Source organism: Schistocerca nitens, chromosome 5, assembly GCF_023898315.1.
Source record: "Schistocerca nitens isolate TAMUIC-IGC-003100 chromosome 5, iqSchNite1.1, whole genome shotgun sequence".
NCBI classification, from domain to species: Eukaryota; Metazoa; Arthropoda; class Insecta; order Orthoptera; family Acrididae; genus Schistocerca; species Schistocerca nitens.
This window is the reverse complement of record NC_064618.1, coordinates 797,309,956-797,327,785: the sequence shown is the minus strand read 5'-3', so window position 1 is coordinate 797,327,785 and position 17,830 is coordinate 797,309,956.

The following is a 17,830-nucleotide window of genomic DNA, read 5'->3' as shown; positions in this document are numbered from 1 at the left end:
CCAAAACGCTAGTATAAAGAACACTACAGCACAGCGGATAGCGCCAAATAAGTGTTCATATTGCTACGCACTGAGATGCTCAGTGAACAATTAAGCGCTGATGACAAGGGCGCAGAAATGCCACTTTGCCACTGATTCGGCATACGCCAAATAGCAGGGTAAGTTTCCAGATTGTCTTCAACTAAATCCGTGCAACGTGCTTCTCGGATATGGGCGTCTTTAGTATCTGATGGTTCCCAAGAAACGCAACAATCGCTTTGCAGAAATTTCGTCCGCTCCCTTGCTTTCTGCCCAAAATTTATTCACAGCGCCAAGATCCCCAGTCCCAAACGAAGCTGGCCACCTACGTTCCTTACATCTGCAGGCCTCTTGCCTGTGTTGCAATCAATCGCCTAACTACAGTTTCTCCAGTGTCAGTTTCTTCAGGCATAAGCAAGCACCGATTACGCCGGGGTTGTCTTTTGTCCCTCATGCTCAACGGAGTTGAAAGCGTAATTGGACCAACTCATGAATTTATATCAGTTGCTCTGGGGCTGGTATGATGGCTTTGATAAAAAATTGTCTCTAATTTGAGGTTGTGATTGACACGTCCAGCGAACAACGGTTCATTATAGTACGGGAGGTGATGATATATGACACGACGCTATTACGCAGCATTTCCTAAATTCTCCAGAAGTGAAGGAAGGTGTATTTTCGGTGGTTAATGTCTTCAGAGGTCCAAATGAAGAACATATTTTATGAAGATGCTGAATTGTCAAACTTATGGCCATACCTTTACTTGCGACAAGCCACTAAATGGTAGCAAATGCATCCACCACAGCAAATACTTACTGACGCTTTTAGTGCGTGGAAGCGTCCCTAAATAAGCGACAGACAATTTGTCCGACGGCCTATCTTCCTGACAAGCGTGTAACAAACGACGACTAGAATTGGAACAGGGCTTGGCAGACTAATATTTCTGACATCCTTATGCTAACTTCCTACCATCGGAATCAAGGGATGGCCAAGTAAGGTGTTCTTTAATTTACATCAGTGGTCCCGAGCCTTTGATTGATTACTTCTTAGGGAGTTGACTGAAATTTTCTGAGGGGTAAAAACATAAATCGTTTCACTGTGTTTCTCGTGAAACTTCATAATTTTTAAGAGACCATTACCATAATCACAGTTTCGTAAGACGCTAATACTGATTATGTAAGTTATCAATAAGTACTTTTTCTGAGTCACTATTATTTTAGCGATCACTGTGCAGGGAAGGTTACAGGTTCCTCACATAGTCCATCCAGTACATACATACTTTGTGGTTTCAGCAAAATAATGAAGACAGAATACATACTTTGTGGTTTCAGCAAAATAATGAAGACAGAAAAGTGGGACATACAAGTGACAAACACACAAAATTTCTCATGCAAATATCTTCTGCAACTTGTAGCTAGTTCCTGCAGTAGATCATAGGTTCCTTGATTACTCACTTCGAAACAGATAAATGAGGTAATTGATAACACGATGCAACAATGGTAACATAAGGAATAGTATAGAGCTGTACGCAGTACTATTATTAATATTATTATTATTATTATTAGAGTGGTCAGATACAAAGCGTTGGCAGCCTGAAGTCTTCTAATTTCTACCCGTACGGAATTAAGCAATCCAGCAATCAAGTGATTACCAAAAGTAAGTGTAGTGCACAAATTTGAACTTGGCTGATTTTAAATGGCGGTGCACGGTCGAGGTGAGGCAACTACCTACAGGGAAAGGAGTAGCGCAACGGAAGTATTTTTGGAACAAGCTTTTATATTCCTGTAGAAAGTTAAGTTTCTCGCCTGAAAAGGAATCACGGACCCAAGATACACCAGGAACTGCTTCATCATTCATTCTAACACACACACACACACACACACACACACACACACACGCACGCACACTATCCGAACTCAACACATGGAAAAGAAATTTGTCATTAAATATTTATAGACGTCGAAGTAGTTCTGAATACGGTAACTAAGAAAATAGTAACAAAGAAGTGGATAGACTTCGAGCATGATTTATGATGTGCCCTGAAGAGTAGCAACGAAAATATAAAAAAAAAAAAATTTCGGGAACCACGGACCTTGCCGTTGATGGGGAGATTTTGTGCCTCTGCGAAACGCATAGCTGTACGTTAGGGGTAACCACAATAGAGGGGTATCAGTTGAGAGGCCAGAGAAACGTGTGGTCCCTGACGAGGGTCAGCTTCCTTTTCAGTTGCTGCACGGGCAACAGTCTGAATAACTGACTGCCTTGTAACACCAACCAAAACGGCCTTCGTATCTTGGTACTGCGATCGGCCGAAAGCAACAGGAAACTACAGCCGTAATTTTTCCCGAGGACATGCAGCTCTATTGTACGGTTCAATGATAGGGGCATCCCCTTGAGTAAAATGTTCCGGAGGTAAAATAGTCCCCCGTTTGGATCTCCGGGATGGGACTGCTCAGGAGGCACAAAACTGGCGTTCTACGGATCGGAGTGGCGAATGTTAGACCTCTTAATCGGGCTCTTCCCTGTTCCTATGCCTATCTGTGATTGTTTCTATGTTTCTCTATAGAACTTCGTTTCTCCTCTTCGTCCAGTTGTTATCTTTGTTCTTTTGTGGTCCTATTTTTTTCTGATTTTTTTCCTTTCTTTGTTTTCTAGTTCTTTTTCTCACCTCTTTTATTCAGTGTTAGGCGTTCAGATCCCGACAGTGCTTCCGGTTTAATTACTGTTGCGCCGTGTTCAGTTTTTGCCTGGATCGATACTCATCTTTCATTACATCGGTTCTGGGTGACTTGTATGCTAATTCCATTTTCGTCGATCTTTCCTTACTTGTGTTATTATCTAACTCATTTGATTATGTCCATTCTTCCAAATACTCAAACTTATCAACTCTTTTGATGTTTCCGTTTTGAGTTTCTTGTGTAGGTGTATTTCTCTGTTGTATTTATGCTCAATGTATTCCGTTTCCTCATACGATATTAGTAATCCGGTTTTAGCTGCTATTTCGTTAAGTATTTCTATCATTGTCTTTGCATCTGTTTTGTCCTTACAAATTACTGCAATATCGTCAGAAAAAGCGAGACATTTCACCTCAGATCTTCCTTTTCCTTCTCCTTGATTGATACCTTCAATGGTTTACTCTTGTAGTTCTTTAACCCACTCTCTCATGGTCTGGTCTAAGGCCAGATTGAAGAGAATCGGTAAGAGCCTCTCACTGCCGAACATGCGAGTTAATTTTGAAAGGTTTGGAAAGTTTTCCTAGGAATTTAACTTTTGAGGTTGCTTCTTTGAGTGTCTGTTCGATTAACTGTCTGGGGATTTTTTCGATACCTACTTCTTCCAGTGTTAGTAATACTATCTTTCTTCAGAATCGTTTGGTGTTTTGAAATCAATCAATGTAACGATTGTGTTGAGGTTCTGCATTGTTCTGATTCTGAGAATAGTTTTCAAGTTACAAACTTGCTCTGGGCACGATCTATTTTTTCGGAACCCTGCGTGGATTCGCCAGTTGTGCATTCTGCTTGATCTTCTATCTTATTCAGTAGAGCTTTGGATATAATTTTGTAGGTGACTGGAAGCAGAGATAGGCCTCGGTAATTCTTGGTGTCTGTCCTGCCTCCCTTCTTACGTAGCGATGGATTGTGGCTTGCTTCCTGTCTTCCGGTATTCTTTCTTTCTCCCAGCAATCTTCTTTAATAACCTCATAAATGGTTTAGCTGACTGCTTCCATCCAAGTTTCCACGCGTCAGCTAATATCCTGTCTTCACCTGACGTCTTATGTTTTTCAACTGGCCAATGTATTGTTCAATTTGGTGCAGCGATGGTACTTCTGAAGGTGGGTTTCTCGTTTAAGGCTGTCTGAAAATTACTCGTTGTTTTGGGTCCTTACAGTTTAGAAGACTTTTGTAATATTCTACTAGTAACTCACAGTTGTCTTCGTCGTTGGTGATCAGTATGCCTGCTGAATGTTTGAAGTGTAGGCTCATCGGCTTGTAACCTCTTATTTCTTCTTGAAAATTGTGTTAAAGTCTCTGGTGTTGTTCTGTTTGCATTTGTTTGCACTATTCGTTTCTTTCTCTGTTCGAATAATTTTTGATGTATGTTTTCTGATCTCTGTGAATGTGTTCCAGTCTGTTTACTTTTTGCAGGAGTTCCATTTTTTCCTAGCACTTAGTCTATGCTCTATCGTTAAGGAACAAGGAAATAGACATGCCCTTAAGCCAAGTGAAAGCATTATCGTATCGGAGATAGACACGAAGCCCATACTCACCACAGCAGCACAAAATCATATGCCAACTAGCTGCGTAGATGATGAAGAGACTGAAGAGACGTATGACGAGATAAAATAAATTATTCAGATGGTTAAGGGAGACGAAAAATTTAATAGAAGATCAATGTGGACTGGGGAAAAATTGAAAGAGGAACCCGCCTGGTAGAATTTTGCACAGAGCACAATTTACTCATCGCTAACACTTGGTTTAATAATCATGAGATTTCGGAACTAGATTTTAAATTATAACACCTTTCCAAGAGGGGGATGTTGACTCTAAAGACAATTTATTGATTATGAACTGTAGATTCAAACTAAAGAAATTAATTGCAGAAGGGAAGAAAATGAAGGAGATGGGCCTGGCTAAGTTACTAGCTGATATCTGATTGGGCCTCAGGTTTAATGATGTAAGAAAAGTTGTGAACCACTGATCTACCTGTATATTATGGCTTTAAAAGAACCAAATGATCTCCACAGAAGGACTTTTTTTGAGCCACCAGCTGGACATATTAGAATCTCTGTCTTCCTCTGTAGTTTTTACCTCTTACATCACCCCCTACTACCACAGAAGTTATTCCTTAACGTCTTAACAGATATCCTATCATCCTGTCCTTTCTCCTTCTCAGTGTTTTCGAAGCCCATTCTGCGGAGAACCTCCTCATCCCTAATTTTCAACATTCTTCTGTGGCAACATATCTCAAATGCTTCTATTCTCTTCTGTTCCGGTTGTCCCACAGTCCATGTTTCATTACCACGCAACGCTGTGTTTCAAACATAAATTCCCAGAAATTTCTTCCCCAAATTAAGGTCTATATTTGACACTATTAGACTTCTCCTTGCCAGTGCTAGTCTGCTTGCTTCATCCGCCATGTGTTATTTTGCTGCCTAGGTAGTAGAATTCCTTAATTTAATCTACTTTGTGATCACCAGTCCTGATGTTAAGTTTCTCACTGTTCTCATTTCTGCTACTACTCATTACTTTCGTCTGTCTTCAATTTACTCTCGGTTCATATTCAGCACTCATTAGATTGTTCATTCCGTGCAGCACACCCTGTAATTCTTCTTCACTTTCACTAAGGATAGCAATGTCATCAGCGAATCCTATCATTGATATCCTTTCACCTTTAAATGTAGTCTCACTCTTGAAATTTTCTTCTGTTTCCTTCATTGCTTCTTCATATGTACAGACTGAATAGTAGGGGCAAAAGGCTACATCCCTGTCTTATAGCCTTCTTAATCAGAGCACTTCGTTCGTGATCATCCACTCTTATTATTCCCTCTTGGTTCTTGTAAATGTTGTATATAATCCATCTTTCTCTATACCTTACGTGTATTTTTTCACAATTTCGAAAATCTTCCCCCTTTTTACGTAGTCGAACCCTTATTCCAGGTAAACAAATCTTGTGAGCGTATCTTGATTCTTCTTTAGTCATACTTCCATTACCAAGCCAACGTCAGAACTGTGTCTCTCGTGCCTTTGCCAAACTGATAGTCATCTAACAGCTCCTCAATTTTCATTTCCGTTCTTCTGTATATTATTCTTGTCAGCAACTTGGATGCATGAGCTGTTAAGCTGGCTGTGCAATAATTCTCGCACGTTTCAGCTCTTGCAGTCTTGGACATTGCCTCGGATGACACACATGTTCAGTGTAGTGTTAAGCTGGTGAAGGTGTGTTGGTGTCTACTATCGGTTTATGAGAAGGCCATTCCTGGTTCAGTGTGAAACACGATTTCATGTAAATAGGAAATTATTTGTGAAAAATCTGCCTTGGACAACATATAACTGTTATATTGTGCCAATCTTAAGATCATGTGAAATATTATCTACGACTTTTTACAGTTCTTGATAAATAATGATTAGCAACTTGGCTGTGTACATTATTAGTAGACTGGCTCTCAAAATCGTTTCGTTGTCTTTGTGGCTTTATGAATAAAAGAAAGTCCAGTGCATCCTATTATTTTGCCGATTTTCCCATTTTGCCATTCTGTTATGAGCTGCTTCTTTCATGCACTTTAGAGTCAGCGGCCGGAGGAGAAGAAAGCAATCTGTAAGACGATTACGAGTCATCTTTACAAGACAAGAAGTAAATAAGTTGCTGCCAGGAGTGCCAGAAGAACTGGGAGCGGATGTTAGATTCAGATTTCCACAATGTGTGTGGCACCTGGGATGTTTTTTTGATGGAAAGCATTACATTCACCAATCCATTGTGTAGTGGATGAGGGATCCAATTCGCATCTTTTGGGAAAAAGAGCCAGTAGTTGTCTGTGATCGCTTGCATGAGGAAACAGTCTGAACAAGTGGAGCCCTCATAAATATTATATCAGTAATACCAACTAATCACTCTCAGTTAATGGGTAAATGATCTGAAGAACTACATGATCGAAAATTTGATGGACAATAGCCTACTACTGTAATTTAACCAACAAACACCAATATAAAAGTTCTATTGTTCTGTCAACATTCTCCACTGAGAATTTGGTTTGTACAGTAGTCGCAATACAGTTAAGTAAACGATAAAAATGATTCAATACATCCATATTAGCTCCATCCTGCGATATAGAACCAGACTCGCGATCATCCTCTACTCTTAGTTGATCTCCAGAAACTTCTTTCCAGAACAAAACTTTAGTATGATGTTCGAGTTCCTTAACCTTATTTTGAAACTCTTCCTTTTCAGAGCCCTGCTTTAACTGATTAAATTCTGTACCTGTTTATTTAAGTGATCTAGATGAGCATGCACACAAAATGACTGGGACCGTGGCGGGTAACTACCCTGAAGTTGGTCAACGTTGTGTTTCTCAGTGGTGGGAGAACACTGGCGGGGGACTGGAGACAAACAACAATGTTTAGCAAATTGAAGGTGGAGGGCTGACAAAGTAAAGTAAAGGAACAGAACGAATGATATCAGCTGCATCGGAACTTTAGGCGGAATCAGCGGTGATGAGTGGAAATGTGTGGCGGACCGTGGCTCGAACCTGGAGCTCCTGGTTATTAGGCACCTGTGTTAACTGCTGCGCTATACGGACACAGAGTGCATCGCAATTGCGAGAACTATCTTCGTACGCCTACCCGTCTACCCACATTCCTAACCAGCGGCACCTACCCGCAGTCTCTTTCCACATCCTCCATGCTCGCTCATTTCCATATCCCGCTGGAGGTCGAACTAAACCTGTATCCGCACGGAAGGTGGTGGATTCATTTCCAATCGAAGTGAATCAGTTATATGAATCAGTGGTGTCTGTTCTTTTGGACATGTTGTAAAGAATAAACACCACACATTTACGTAACACAACAGTAGCTCCATTTACCTCAGCGAAGCAACAAGAGTCAGCTGCAGTGGGCACTCCAGAGTACCGTGCAGACGCTGTGTCAGATCACTAACACTGCCTGCTGCCGGATTTTGAATTCATTTATCAACTGGTCTTTCTTCAGGTGCCTCATGCAAACCTAATCTCATGCAGCCAAAAATGAGAAAAGAATTAGCTGGGAACAAAAACAGCCGAAATCTGACCAGCCATCAAGAAAATATTTCCAAAATAATTTTTTATGCCTCTTCTTGTATGACAAAATTATCAATCTACAAACCTGCAATCATCACTGAAATATGTCAGCAAGCAAGGAGCTGGGAGTGGTAAGGTGCCAGGCTACTAAAAGAAGGAAGAAAAGGGAGAAAAAAAATTGTTTCGAAAACAGTTTATTTAGAAAAATTCTCCAAAATATTCTTATTGAATCCTTTTAACACATGAAATTTGACAAACTCAAATTAATGCAAGAAAATCACCAACGCACCTTTAATAAATGAAATCTGAGCAAGTTTCAGATGAGATTAGAAATCATTAAGTTGCGTACAGCTTCTGTCTCAAATTAAGTAAAGCACAGTATTAATCCGGACACTACCACAACCGAAAGAAAAAGAGTTCCGTTAACACCCAAATAACATTCAACAGCGGGTAGTCATGGTAGGTGGTTACTCTCTCTGCAAGCTCTCGACATCAGCACCCACCGTTTCAGAATCTACATGTTGTTTTGGATACATCGCAGAGCTTTTCATAATTTACGGTTACTTTCCGTTTAATACTGTTGTAAAAAATATCGTTATTTTTACTTTTCATTCTTTTGTTGCCTTCTGATATTAAAAATTAAGTTCAGTGAATATCTGTTAGTGGTTTACATTCTAGTGTTAACTTTCAGCCACTATCTGCTGGTTACGTGTTGTTTCATAATTTCTGGATAGTTTCTCTTTAAGACTGTTGTTAAGGGAGTACCGTGGTTTTTGGTCTTCATTTATGCCATGGCTTCTGTTACACTACACTTTCGTTCACCAAGCATTTGTGTGGTGGTTAAATTCTCGTGCTTTTACCTCCGCCTTCCGTCCGGAAGTCAGTTGAACAATTCATCAAATGATATGTTTTTACTAATTATTACTTTATTATAGTCTAAGTGTGTTAATACTTTCTAGTTCATTGTAAATGTAGCGTCACGTGTGACAACTCTGCATGTAGCTCTAGGTTATTTAGTGTAGGAGAAACATGTAAGGGCTGTAGATTTATGTTTCACTGTCGTGATTATAGCAGGGAATCAAATAAAGTATCAAATGACGCTCTGCCATAGATCTGTAAATTGTTTAGTGAAGACAAGAAAATCTTCTAACAAGAAGAAAAATTTATACCCATCAGACAGAATTTTTAATGGTGTATTTCGATTCAAAAAGGGTGGCGTTTGGACAACGGGAGCTGGGAAGAAGGGCACAAGTAACAAACAAAACTAGCAAAACTCATAAATCGCATTTCAAATTCCGATTAGCAGTGTTTGCCCTACTATCTGAAATAGGAGAAGAGTCTCAACCAGTTTTTGAGTAAAGTAGCAAGGATGCAACAGGCCAGTGGAAACAACTGTAAAGTTAGGTCAGCACAAAACTCGAGTAGGAAGGAAAGGTTCCTGCTGCCAGGTTGCAGTCGCAGAAGGCGCGTAGGCAAAATGCTACGGGAAAAGCTAGGTGTAGAACATCAAGTCACAAACATCGTGAAAACTAGCACCTAGCTTCGGCAGGTGAAAGAGGACATAGGAGCTTTGTGCTTTGTACGTACTTCTGATGCTAAAAGGAGTTCTTTGGATTCATTTGCTACAAGAGATGTTATCGCCTGGAAGACATTCAACATTATTCATCAGTCGAACAAGTCGTATGGAGGTAGTTATTTATCAAGTGATGAACCTTTAGTTTTAAGAAGTCGTGTATGTAGAAAAGTTGAAAGTTCTGAACATGTATATGTATGGTGTAAAAGTGGTGGATCTATCGGTAATGATTGTAGTGTTCAAGGAGATGTAATGTTTTATTATTGTAATGTTTAATTTGTCAATAAACTAAATTCTTAAAAAAAATTCTTTTATTTAAACATTGACCTGCTAGTTTCTGAACGCAAGACGTACGCTACATTGACCGGAGGCCATAGAGTGAGAACAGTTTTTTTTGCTCGCGCACAGCATGACGTAAGCACATTACATTAAAGAATGAAAAATAATCAGTTACTTTTTTTATATTTGTTTCTAGTTAATTTGCCTTTCTTTCCTTGTGTATGTACGAACTTTGTTGTAGAACCTCGTATTTACGTGTGGCAATAAAAATTCATTTACACAGAATTAAGTACATTTAAAATTACGTGAATTCATATTAACTGATTAAGAATATTTAGTTGAGAATTAAATCCTTTACATAATTCGGCCTTGGCACACATTTTCTGAATGCAGTGGTTTTTTTAAATATTTACTGAATTCTTTCCCGGCGTTAGCTATGGAATACAAGACTGTCTCTATTAGCAGAAAATGGTTAAATATTGCCAAGCCGACGTTTAATTATCATTGATAAAACACACTTCACTATACATTTAAGTTATTTGAAACAACCAAAATTGTTAAATTTCAACGTTAACTATACGCCTATGAATGCACAAATGTGAAACTAGTAATAAATTCCGTCAGTCTCAGGATCGCTGTAAAAGAAAAACATTTTCTTAATTCACTGCTAATTTTCATCTGCTCCCGATTTACGGGTTTGGTTAATTTTTCTTAGTGGAACAATTTTTTAAATGTGCCGCCGCTGCAAATCGTTCGGTCGCGGCACAGCCCAGCAACACCGCTAAAAATGCTGAAAATTCTTTAAAGAAATATTATAGATGACATGGGCAAGCTAATTTACATTAGTAATACACACTTTTGTTAAATTATAATGTATTTAGACCACAACAATAATTCAACTTACATTAGTTTGTAATTTCTCCTCTAATGGCGGCTACCTCTAGATACAGACAAAAGAAGTCTACCCATTCATAAAATGCTACGTCACAGCTTCCTCTCACTCTCAGCTCTCGAGGAAGACGACAAAGAATGCACACTATGTATTCATATTTATATCACTATCAACCGTTAATGTCTCTTTGCAATCTGCGGCTGTATTTTACATTTTTGTTATCGCAGATATTGACACATTTCGCAATTACATTATGAGTATAGAAATATTAGAATCATAAATACATCGAGAATATTACTACAGAAAATATTACAATAATAACGAATGTCCTTTACACAAAATTAAATAATATTTTTTGTTAAATAATTACAGTATATACAAATTGCTTCATAGCGGCGTATATAGTACAATCAAACTTTAGTTTATTAATAGTGTGAGTGTTGCCAGGGAACGTTACAAGTACTTGTAGTAGGAGGAGCAGGGAACTGCCTGGCCAGCAAGTTACATTATTAAAGTTGACCCGGAGGAAATTGGAGCAGCAACAGCTCACGCTCACGTGGGGTTTGTGCAGGTTTTGCAGTGTCATGACTAGCCTTGACTATCAGTCGCCTAAACAAAGAGCCGAGAGAACTATTTGTGACTGAAAAAAGTCTCACATCGGTGCTGTGTCTGTTGATGCAACTGGGAGATGAGGGCAACACCAATCATGTTCTGCACACGAGTAGGAGGAGGAAGGAAAGATTAGCTGATAATCTTAGAGAAGACAAAACCACACAAGGCAAAACCCTTGTGATAACTGGATTCAGAAATGCACGTTGTTTTGGTAACATCCAGCTGTATGACGGACAGTCTTGAAACAAAACAGAACAGAACACCTAAAACGGTGAGTTGCAAGTTGCTACTTACATATAAGTTGGACACAAACTAAAAAATATTGAGTTATTGTGTAGAACATAAGCTGCGTCTGCTTGTGAGATGTTATTGCAAAATACTTCTGCGTTAATTATAAAAGCCTACAGATCCCCTATAGGGAAGCTTCAGCAGTTTATAAGAAATCTAGGGGTGTTATTTAGCTACATAAAGAAACAGTAGTTTGTGCTAATTTCAGTGCAGGTTTCTTAAAAGATATGGACAGGACAAGTGAACTGGAATTCGTATGTGCGTGTTTCACTCAGTTAAATTCGAGCAACGAGCTTCTTGGGCACGTAAGTTGGTAGAATAGAGAATGAAACACCCGCTCAACGCGCACACACAGTGTCAAAGTCGCACACGACTGGCACCACTCGTACTTGGACGGTCATCTGGTGGTTATTGGTGATAAACGACTGCGCCAGAGCTCACATGCATCGTCATTAAGTCGGTACAGTAGAGCAGCTGAACAAGTGAAGAGATTGTATCGCGTTTTCGATGCACCAAACGTATTACCGAATGGCCAGACGTCGATTTCTACCTCCAACGTGACGAGTGGGGTCCAGTGTGGTAAACACCGCCCCACCTCCTTTGGCTCCCTCTGAGTACTCTGTACAGTATTGAGTTCCAGCCCTTCTGGTTCGCTTGAGTAACTTTGAATAATCAATACAACAAATCCTTCAGTTACTCCTTAAGGAATTATCTACCGGGCTAGTGCACCCGAACTAAAGCGTTTGTTCAAGAAATAAGAGCATTAAGAATATTGTGTAAAAATGATAACCATACATCTTTCAGAAGAATTTTGGAGTTCGGACACTCACTTCCCGATACATTTACTCCTAAATGATTTTTCCTACTGGCAATAAAAATCAGTTTCATCTTATCTGTGATATGCACTGTCAAAACACAACACATGAACATCTTCGTGTAGACATTACTTTCAGAGTGACGTAACATACAACTTGTGGTGTACCAAGTCTCAGCTACGCAAGAAACGCCTGGTGCCATGATGTTTATTTCGAAGTTACACCAGCCAGCAGCATTGTATATAAGTATGAAAAACGTAAATTATGAGTACAACCAAAATACGAGGGCTATTGGGAATGTAAGGAACGGCAGGTCGCGAAATGGAAACCCCAGAGAAAATCAAAACTGTTTTATTTGCAACGGTTAGCTACAGCTTCCGGCTACTTCTCTACACAGTCGCCGCTCAGACTTAGATATCTGTCGTAGCTTTGTACCAACTTTTCATTCTCTCGTTATAGAAGACAGCCGCCAGTGCTTTTCGAAAATTTTCTACTCTGGACTGCATCTCTTTGCCTGTGCCAAAATGTTGTCTTCATAGCTAGCAGTTCATTTGAGCAGAGATGAACCTCAGGGGTATCCAGTTACGGGCTGTATTGTGAGTGATCAAACACTTCCCATCGAAAACGCTGCAGGAGCATCTTCACTGCCCCTGCAGAGTGCGGCCGAGAATTGTCATGTAGAACGAACCGCATAACAGTTTTGTTATGTGGACTGCATAGCTTCTTGCGAAATCTTTCGGCAGGCCCTCTTACTTGACGGGAAATGTTAATTTCTAGCCGTCTTTGCGTTCTCACTGTGGGCTCAGAACTGAAAAGAGCGACATGATGCGATCGACGGGTGTACTAGACACAGTGCTCAACGCATCTGTGGAAAACTGCATCAGAATTTCACTGTATTTTCCCATTTCGCGACCGATCGTTCGTTACTTTCCGAATAACCCTTGTATTTTCTCCTGACAGGCTATGCTAAACTTCTGAAAATCGCGCCACAATCGGAACTATAGAATAGTAGAAAGTAAAAAGTGAATTGGTATTGTAAACCAAGTAAGGACAAATTATTGACGTTAAGAAATTAACTGAGGGCTTATCTGTCTTTTGTGTTGCCACACAACCTTTCCCCTTTCTTAGTCTGTTCTCTCATCTCCGCCTTTTGCTGACGGCACGGAGATGAGGTTTCGTCATAGTGACAAAAGTGCGCGACTTGCTAATAGCAGCAGGTTCCAGAGGCTGGGGACTGGGGGTGGGTGGAGCAGCTGGCGGTTGCTTCACCCCCACCTCGGTAATTGCAATGCACGCCCCAGCCGCCCTAATCGAACGTGCGGCGGACCTCGTCAGCCTGTGTGACGTAACCACAGTGTCTCTGACACCTGTTTCAGTGCCGTCACTCAACCATCATACCGCAGGTCCATCCTACACTTGATGACTTACAACGTCGACAGAAACATACAGTTTTATTTAAAGGACAACACTGTATTCTGGAATTTACACCGTCGTTGTGCATTCAAATACGTGGGTAAGTCAATAAAAACCTTAAATATTTTTGAAAATATTATTTATTGTTCAGATGTGGTACAAAGCTGTATCACTTTTCAACTTTTCTCCCCCACGCCCAATGCAAGTACTCCAGCGCTTTAAAAGTGCATAAATTCCTTTCGAAAAAAATTCTTTTAGTATTCCGCGCAACCACTCGTGCACCGCGTGGCGTACCTCTTCATCACAACGGAACTTATTTCCTCCTATTGCGTCTTTGAGTGGTCCAAACAAATGGAAATCACTTGGGGCAAGGCCTGGTGAGTATGGTGGATGAAGACACTCAAAGGCAGGTCTGTCATTGTTGCAACTGTTATACGGGAAGTGTGGGGCCTTTCATTGTCATGTTGCCAAAGGACACCTGCTGACAGCAATCCACGTCGCCTTGATTTGATTGCAGGCCGCGGATGATTTCTTGGGAGATCTGTGTATGATGCACTGGTGACTGGTCATTCTAGGCATGTAATGCTCCAAAATGACGCCTTTTTCGTCCCAAAAGAGAGTCAGTATAACCTTCCGTGCTGATGGTTCTGTTCGAAACTTCTTTGGTTTTGGTGATGAGGAATGGCGCCATTCCTTGCTCGCTCTCTTCCTTTCCGGTTGGTGGAAGTGAACCCAGGTTTCGTCAACAGTAACGATTCTTGCAAGGAAGCCATCACCTTGTCGTTCAAAACACCGAAGAAGTTCTTCACAGGCATCAACATGTCGTTCTCTCATTTCAGGAGTCAGCTGCCCTGGCACCCATCTTGCAGACACTTTGTGAAACTGGTGCACATCATACAGAATGTGGTGTGCTGACCCATGACTAATTTGTAAACATGCTGCAATGTCATTCTGTGTCACTCGACGGTTTTCCTTCACTATGGCTTCAACTGCTGCAATGTTCTGTGGACTCACAACTCGTTGTGCCTGACCTAGACGAGAAGCATCTTCCACTGAAATCACACCATTCGCGAACTTCCTACTCCATTTGTAGACTTGCTGCTGTGACAAACATGCATCACCGTACTGAACCTTCATTCGTCGATGAATTTCAATAGGTTTCACACCTTCACTACGCAAAAACCGAATAGCAGAACGCTGTTCTTCCATGGTGCAAGTCGCAAGTGGGGCGGCCATCTTTATACTGATACTGCGACGGTATGTGTGCATCTGCACTATACTGCCACCTACAGGCCATTCTACACGCTGTTGGTAGCACGATTACCAACTTACAAGATAACGGAGCGAAATTTTGATTTGTTATTACAAATTTAAGGTTTTCATTTGACTCACCCTCGCAGCATTAAGGTTTAACATTCTTAATAATAAATTAAAAGCACAGTATTGCGTATATTGTGCAGAATTAATTTATTCAGTCAACCGGTTTTTGGCATACGTCGTCTTCATCAGTCTTTATATGACCATCGTCGTCAAAGAAGTTGAGCTAACTGGACAAAAAATAAACCAGCTATTCAAATGCACATGCACAGATCACTCGTTAAGCCATTAAAGATGGCGCAGCGATCACAACACGTGCTCAACCGCATGCGCAATGGATCTGCATTAGATTAAGACAGCAGGGATTAATGAGACACTTATTTTTCAAGATGATGTTATACTTAAACATGGGTGACAGAGCGGCAGAAAGGCGCTGTCGAATTTGGCCGTGAAGATGCGGAACTGGTTGAGGCCATACATTTATGAAGTTTCGGGATTTTTTAGTGTTCGCGGCGGACTATTCAACGTGTCTACAAGCAGTGGTGTAAAACACACGACCGCGAAAGACGACATTAGAATTGTGGTCGGAAAAATATTGTGACACAGAGGGACCAGAGATGCGTTTCACGGCTTCTGAATCACAATCGCTTACAAATGCGACAGGAGCTGCAGCAGTCATTGTATGGGGCTGGATCCCGACCTGTTAGCGAAAGAACGCAGTGACGCGGTGTGAAATAAAGATTTGGAGTCGGTTACCTTATGAGAGGCCACAGCTCACACTGGCACATAAAGACGACAATAGCGAAGTTCCCTGGAGCTGGAAGAGCGTGTGACTGGTTTCTTGAACACTCCCCCATTCTATTATGTCTGTATTGCCCTCTAGATCGCCTGACCTGAACGTCACAGAAAATCTGCTTGTAAAACGACGTCATCAGCACCCCGCAATTTGGTGGGACTGCGCTATCAAATCCTAAGAAATTGACTTAACCTGGGTCTGACGTATCTGCACAACCTTGTGGACTCACTTTCCAACTGAATCCAGGCGGTTGTCAAGTTCAGAGGTGGAATTACACGGTATTAAACGAAGCTTGCAATTATTTGTGTAGGGGTGACTAACTTTTCTGTTTGGTGAGACTACAATGTTTGTAAACAAAAAAAAAGAAAGGCTCTGAGCACTATGGGACTTAACTTCTGAGGTCATCAGTCCCCTAGAACTTAGAACTACTTAAACCTAACGAACGTAAGGATATCACACACATCCATGCCCGAGGCAGGATTCGAACCTGCGACCGTTGCGGTTGCGCGGTTCCAGACTGAAGCGCCTCGGACACTCAGGCCGGCGTTTGGAAAAGATGTTATTCAAATAGACTGAGATACGAACACACGGGTAATATTGAAATTTAAGAGGTAAAATGTTGAATAATAAATAAATAGAAAGGGAAACAACAAGGAAAACATGAACACTAAACTCGAAAACAGTGGATGTATAACGAAGTACATTAAATAAACAAATCTCATGAAATAAAATTAACACCCGGCAAGACTACTTCCAGGGGTATTACTCATGGAAAGTGATACAAAAACCAAGTAAAAGAAAGAATTAACAGATATAACAACAGAACGAATGCGGTACGTATGCGATCACAATGAAATAGAAACAAACGAATAAATACAAGAAAAAGGAGGCACAGCAAGGAACAGAGTGAGAGGTAATGGAAAACTGATAGGATTGTGGGAATTTAACCTGTATTTGGTCATTTAAGTTTAAGTTAAATAAAAACTGTGAGCTAGATGTGTGTTGATTTCCAGGAGTTATTACTTGATGAGCTTTTGGCCTTTATTTTCCAAGTTAAAGACATGGGACAATGGCCGATACCTGTGCCCTCATTCACTACATGCTCAGAAACACAGGAGTCATAATTTTGCAACCTCCAGCTGCGTTCGTGTTCAGTCAGCCTAACTGCTGTATCTCTGCCTCATAGATCAACATAAGACTCATAATAGTGAAAGTATTTTTGTATATACTTTGAAACACGTATGTTGTGTGGCGGCGATGGCGAGGCATTGCAGAGTCTCTGACCAGAGAGCTATTTGTCGTCCCTAGTCTGCGCTTGACTGCGCGAGAGTGCAAGTCAGTTGCGAGTTAGAGTTCGAGAGTAGTAGCGCATGCGAGATGACGTAGTCTGTAGTAGTAGCGCGCGAGAGATAGTCGCAGTTGTGTGTGAGGAGTCGGCGGGCGTCGACATGGCACACTGGTCAAGATTCAGGACGAGGTAGATTTTTAAATAAGGTAATGAAGCAGCATTGCGCACATTTGATAATGTAATGTAAATTAACTGTAACTAATTTGTTCAAGAATCGCGTCAATAATAATTTGTTTTCAAACCAAGCATTTTAACAAAAGAAACATTTTATTGAAAGAAATATTTCCCTTGGTATTCCTTAAAGAAAAGTTTCCCTTAAATTCAAAATTTTTGCAATGCATTTCCTTCGAGCTATGGCGAAAAATAAGAGCAGATCCAGTTTTACTGAGGTAAGAATTTGAGTTTAATCAGGGCTTAAAGATCGACATTTCGGTCTATTTGTGTTTTCATTGTCACTGAGATTTCATTATCATTGAATTGACTTTCATTTTTGTGAGGAACTTATACTTGGGTCAGATTGCTATTATATTTTCATTTAATTGTCGTTGTCGATAAATTATTTTATTTGCTGGGAGGTTACATAAGATTCTATTTTCGTTAACATTTAAATTTTTGTCATTAGAAATTATTGTGGGGAGGTTACAACTTCTGCCCTTGGCAAGTAATTTAATCTCATCTTTGCTATTGAAAATACAGTAGGCCGTGGTGTTCTTC